Raw genomic sequence first — 6,602 nt, 5'->3', positions numbered from 1 at the left:
TATATAAATGGAATCACATGGTATGTGACCCTTTGAGATTGGCTTTTTTCCCCACCCCAGTCCAATGCCTTTGAGATTCATTCAGGTTGTTGTATCAATAGTTCTTTCCTTTTTATTGCCAAATAGTATTTCATGATATAGATGTACAGTTTGTTTAACCATTCAGTTATGTTTATCTTTAATAATGTTTTTTGTCCTAAAATCTATTTTGTCCCATATTAATTTGGCTATGCCAACTTCCTTTTGGTTAGTGCTTGTATAGTGTATTTTTGTATTCTTTTACTTTTCAAGTTGTATACTTATTCTTTAGCATGTGGCTGGATCTAAAAAAAAATCTGATGATATCTTTTAACTACTAAGTTTAGCTCATTTTCACTTATTATGATTACTAATACATGAGAACTATTTTGCTTTCTATTTGTCTTGCTTTTTTGAGGCTCCACTTTTCCCATTTCTTACCTTCTTTTGGATTTTTTGTTAGTGCATTGTTTTCTTTACTGTCTTAGACATTATACACTCTCTATTATTTTAATGGTCACTTCTGAAATTTTACCATTCATATCTATCTTAAGTCTAGAGCTAATCAGTATTTAAATAATAGATTACAGCCCCAATCGCAATTAATATGGACTGATATAAACTTATGTTCTTAGGCACCCTCAAAATCTATAATTCTTTTTGTTCTGATATTGCAGTATCACCATCAGACCTAAGGTGTTTTCATATTTCAAAGTGTGAGCCTCAATGAGAAATATGAGACGAATTGTTATTTATTTTCTTACAAGCAGGGCTTACTGTGAGCTATTTTTAAAGGCCTAGAAAGGCTCAGGATTTTCCAGATCATGTATTTTGGTTACCGGTGTTCCCAGTTTTGCTGAAGAAATGTGGTAAAGTGGCAAATTCAACTGATATTACACTAAAGTAATAGACCAATTTTAGTGCCTTCTTAGTGCAGTAGACAGCACGTCAGTCTCATAATAGAGCAATTTCTAAACTCATTCTTCAAGTTGTCTTGGCCTTCGGCTTTAAGTGGAAGGAGATTCTTGTAGTAGAATTTTGTAATGGCTCTATTTTGTCTTTTACATTGAATCAGGTATTCCATAATTTAGTCTACTCATTGTTTCACTAGAAGTTGCTCAGCATCCTTAGAAACAAATACCTGATCCCACCTAATTCTTTTTCTCTATGAGGTCATTCTATAGGAACAACTACCTTGTCACGTAGAACCCATTATAAGAGGAACAGCGCTCAGTTAATTGTAGCCTATTAGTTTTCAATTCCAGATTGTGGAAGGAAGTCTCATTTGTACTATTCCCATCTCAACCCACATATCCCATGTTTTCTTGAGACTCTGTCGTTAACTACCCTATTTCTGGCTTCCTTTTTGTCTGTAGCCACTTGCTTAAGCACACAAAAGGAATAAAAGGAAAGATACTGTGATATATCTTACAAGTAGTGGAAAAACTGAATAATAAGTACAGCTCTAGGGATTCGAAAAGCAGTAGTTTGTATTATTTCAACTTTGTGCTCTACCACTAAAATAACAGCAATGTATTCTCAGTCCTTGCATTTATCAAGTCATATTATTAAAGAAAAAGAACGTGATCACTCCATGATCCAATTGTTTACGCAGACCAATTTATCAGAGCAAGGAAGTCAGGACTATTCACTGCTAACGTGGTTGTGAGGATTGTCCCACTTCACCCATGCCCTGGACACATAATGTAAAAGGTAAAAACCGTAGTACAGAATGTCTAAGGAATATTTCACTAGTCACATTTAGGAATAACAGAACAGTATATAGCTGGTGCTTAATTCCTGGTACCTATTATTGTTTTGTGACTATTTGTTATAGTAAGTTAAATCTTATAAAATAACTACTCTCTTTTTAATTTTTTAAAAGATTTTATTTATTTTTTTGACAGAGAGAGAGATCACAAGTAGGCAGAGGCAGGCAGAAAGAGAGGGGGAAGCAGGCTCCCCATGCAGGGCTCCATCCAAGGACCCTGAGATCATGACCTGAGCCGAAGGCAGAGGCTTATCCCACTGAGCCACCCAGGCGCCCCTCAAATAACTACTCTTAAGACTCAGCCAGGGGTGGGGCACCTGGGTGGCTCAGTGGGTTAAGCCTCAGCCTTCAGCTCAGGTCATGATCTCAGGGTCCTGGGATCGAGTCCCACATCGGGCTCTCTGCTCTGTAAGGAGCCTGCTTCCTCCGCTCTCTCTCTCTCTGCTGGCCTCTCTGCCCACTTGTGATCTCTCTCTGTCAAATAAATAAAATCTTTAAAAAAAAAAAAAAAAGACTCAGCCAGGGGCGCCTGGGTGGCTCAGTGGGTTAAAGCCTCTGCCTTTGGCTCCGGTCATGGTCTCAGGGTCCTGGGATCGAGCCCTGCATCGGGCTCTCTGCTTGGCAGGGAGCCTGCTTCCTCCTCTCTCTCTCTCTCTGCCTGCCTCTCTGCCTACTTATGATCTCTGTCTGTCAAATAAATAAATAAAACCTGAAAAAAAACTTAAAAAAAAAAAAAGACTCAGCCACACCTGGACTATGCTGTTGATCTTTCACATAGAATGTGATTTAAGATGCAAAACCTCAGACTTCAGGAAATGAAATATTTTCCTATTGTGTGATTCTTAGCTTATTCATAAGGCCAGATTTACATGTCTCTGTGCAGGAATGGGTTTCATCTGAAGTGGATGGAAGTTTCCACTGTTAATCAGAGCAAATGAAGGTGGGTGGATTACCCGAATCACTGGAACCGAGCCAAGAGATGCTAATGTACTCATCTTCAGTATATGAGCTCACACACCACCTCTAACTCACCCAGAAGAATACATTACTGTTCCAGGATTGACATCCTTTTTTCAAAATTTTTTTAAAGATTTCATTTATTTATCTGACAGAAAAAGAGAGAGATCACAAGTAGGCAGAGGGGCAGGCAGAGGGAGGGGGGAGGAAGCAGGCTCCCTGTTGAGCAGAGAGCCCAATGTGGGGCTCCATCCCAGGACCCTGGGATCAGGACCTGAGCCAAAAGCGAAGGCTTAATCCACTGAGCCATCCAGGCGCCCCTTTTTAAAATTTTTAAAAAATATTTATTTTCTCACCATAGCACATACCCTCCCCAACGTCTATCTTTTCAGATTCTCCTTACTAAGGGTTCAAACAATCTTGGGTCTATCCTTACACAGGGTCACCTTGTTACTACAGCAATGATATTCTTTATTAAATGGCCATGGGTTTGATGTCATATGGATTACACTGGTCATAGTAAAACCAAGGAAGATCAACCAATTGAAACCTGGAGTCCTCCATCATTTCTCTTCTAGAGGGAGAAAAAAAAGCCTTTCCCCCATTATCAGTATCACTACTGATTTCTTCAGAAACTCCTTGAAAATTCTGATTTTGTTTGAAAGTTTTATTGTTGGTGACAAATACAGTCAGTTGTTTTCCTTGAAGGTCCACACATTTTAAAATATTTATTTATTTATTTATTTGGGACAGAGAGAGAGAGAGAGAGCAGGGAGAGAGACAGAGAGAGAGAGCAGGGAGAGAGAGAGAAGGGAGAGGAGCAGAGGGAGAGGGAGAATCTCAAGCAGACTCCTTACTGAGTGCAGTTCCCCATGCAGACCTTGATCCCACAACCGTGAGATTATGACCTGAGCCAAAATCAAGAGTCAGAAGCTTAACCGACTGAGCCCCTCAGGTGCCCCTCACACATTCACATTTAAGAAAATGTCTGCCCAATATCCAAGTCTGAAAAACCAGAGTTTTTCTGCCAGTCATTCTTCCAAGTAAAAATGGTGCTCTCTATATAAAAGCAGCTCATTCAGGTCATAACTCAAATGATCATGCAAATGTATTTTTCGAGACAACCATTGTTTTAAGTTGTGCAGCAGAAGTGCTTTGTGCATACTTCCCATTTTATCACACAGAATATTAAAAAAGCATGCAGTGGGGTACCTGAGTGGCTCAGTCGTTAAGCATCAGGTCACGATCCCAGGATCCCAGAATGGAGGCCCACATCGGGCTCCCTGCTCAGCTGGAAGCCTGCTTCTCCCTCTCCCACTCCCCCTGCTTGTGTTCCCTCTCTCGCTGTCTCTCTCTCTAATAAATAAATAAAAATCTTTGAAAAAAAAAGCATGCACTCAAGAATTGAGATTTAATAAAAATAATAATTTTATTATAAATAAGGACTCTTTTCATGACATTTTTAAATGAATCTAGATTTAAATTTCTTTTTGCATGTGTGGCTGTAAAAAAAGTCAATCACTTCTGGTACAGTTTGGCTAAGCTAAGGCTCCAGCAGTTTTACCCACCATGACTTTTGCAGCATTAATGTAAATGTCAACCTAGTGAAAAATAGCAAATACTATGTTAAATTGTTTTGAAAATAATTTTGACCTTACCTTTCCAGGGATCTGCAATGGCTTGTGAATATGCTGAGAACCTCTGATGTATGATATGATTCTGATTCTGTGTAAGGAATACACAGAGATGATATGAACATCTGAAAGAATTTACCTGACTTTCAGTTGCTGGAGCCTTTTATAGACTGATGCCACACTCTTATATACGGTGAAAGTTTTGTCATACCAACAAAATAGAAGCACATTGCAAATTTTAATAGTTGCATAACATTTTACTGTATGGACATACTGCCTATTGTTTAGTCAGTTCCACAGTGTTAGACATTTGTTTCTAATTTCCCCCCCTTAGAAACAGTGCTGAAATGAACATCCCTTGTGTATTTCTCTGTGTAAAATTATTTGATTATTTCCTTAGGAAAAAAATCCTACAGGTGGAATGCTTGTCTGAAAGTAAGTACATCTTTATAGCTTCTTTTTCCTTTTTTTTTGGTTTGATTTCAAGTTTTTATTTAGATTCTAGTTAGTTAGCATATATGGTAAATTGGTTTTAGGTGTAAGATTTAGTGATTCACCACTTATACATAACACCCAGCGCTAAACACAAAACATGCTCTCCTTAATACCTGTCCCCATTTAGCCCATCCCCTGCCACCTCCCTCTATCAACCCCCAGGTTTGTTCTTTATCATTAAGAACCTGTTTTATGGTTTGCCTCTTTTTCTCCCCCTATGTTCATCTGGTTTGTTTCTTAAATTCTACATATGAGTGAAATCATATGGTATTTGTTTTTCTCTGACTGACGTATTTCATTTAGCATAATATGGTCTAGCTCCATCCACATCATTGCAAATGACAAGATTTCATGCTTTTTGATGGTTAAGTAATATTGTACGTGTGTGTGTATATATACAATATATATGTGTATTATATATATATATATATGTATATATATATATATACTTTCTTCTTTATCCATTCATCAGTGTCGATGGACATTTGGGTTCTTTCCATAGTTAGCTATTGTAGATAATTCTGCTACAAACATCAGAGTTCACGTAACCCTTCAGATCAGTATTTTTGTATTCTTTCGGTAAGTACCTAGTACTGCAATTGCTGGGTCATAGGGTGGCTTTATTTTTAACTTTTTAAGGAACTTCCATACTGTTTTTCCAGAGTGGCTGCTCCAGGTTGCTTTCCCACCAACAGTGGAAGAGAGTTCCCCTTTCTCTTCATCCTTTCCAACATCTGTTGTTTCCTGTGTTGTTAATTTTAACCATTCTGACAGGTGTGAGGTGGTATCTTATTGTGGTTTTTATTTGTATTTCCTTGATGATAAATGATGTTGAGCATCTTTTCATATGTGTTTTGGCCATCTGCATGTCTTCTTTGAAAAAAATGTCTATTCATGTCTTCTGCCTATTTCTTAACTGGGCTATTTATTTTAGGGGTGTTAAGTTTGATAAGTGCTTTACTAACCCTTTATCAGGTATGTCATTTGCAAATATCTTCTCCCATTCCATACGTTGTCCTTCAGTTTTGTTGATTGTTTCCTTATCTTGACAAAGTCCCAGTAGTTCATTTTTGCTTTTGTTTCCCTTGCCTCCTGAGATATGTCTAGTAAGGAGTTGCTGTGGCCCAGGTCAAAGAGATTGCTGACTGTTTTCTCCTAACATCTTTATAGCTTCTTTTTTTTATTTATTTTTTTTTATTTTTTTTTTAAAGATTTTATTTATTCATTTGACAGAGAGAAATCACAAGTAGGCAGAGAGGCAGGCAGAGAGAGAGGAGGAAGCAGGCTCCCTGCTGAGCAGAAAGCCCGACGTGGGGCTCGAACCCAGGACCTGGGATCATGACCTGAGCCGAAGGCAGCGGCTTAACCCACTGAGCCACCCAGGCGCCCCAATCTTTATAGCTTCTTATGCAGATTACCAAATTGCCTTCCAGATAAATTGTACCAATATATAATACCCATCTGTCCCTTTTCTATGTAACCCCCTCCCAGGAGTCCTTATCTCTATCTTTGCCTCCTGTCACCATACACTTGCATAAGAATGATTGTTCTGTGAGGGGTGTCAGGAAAGCAGGCTGGGTTTGAAGAATCTCTGGGACCTTCCCCATTTTCTACTTTCATTGCTTTGGTGGGTCAGGGAGGAGAACAATGAAGATGCATCTGCTCTTACATGAATTTAAGGGTGAGGGTGGGCTTCCCATAAAGGCTTCACCACTCCCCCTCTTCTA

The sequence above is a fragment of the Lutra lutra genome, chromosome X (genome assembly GCF_902655055.1).
Source record: "Lutra lutra chromosome X, mLutLut1.2, whole genome shotgun sequence".
In the NCBI taxonomy this organism is placed as follows: domain Eukaryota; kingdom Metazoa; phylum Chordata; class Mammalia; order Carnivora; family Mustelidae; genus Lutra; species Lutra lutra.
This window is presented reverse-complemented; position numbering follows the sequence as displayed.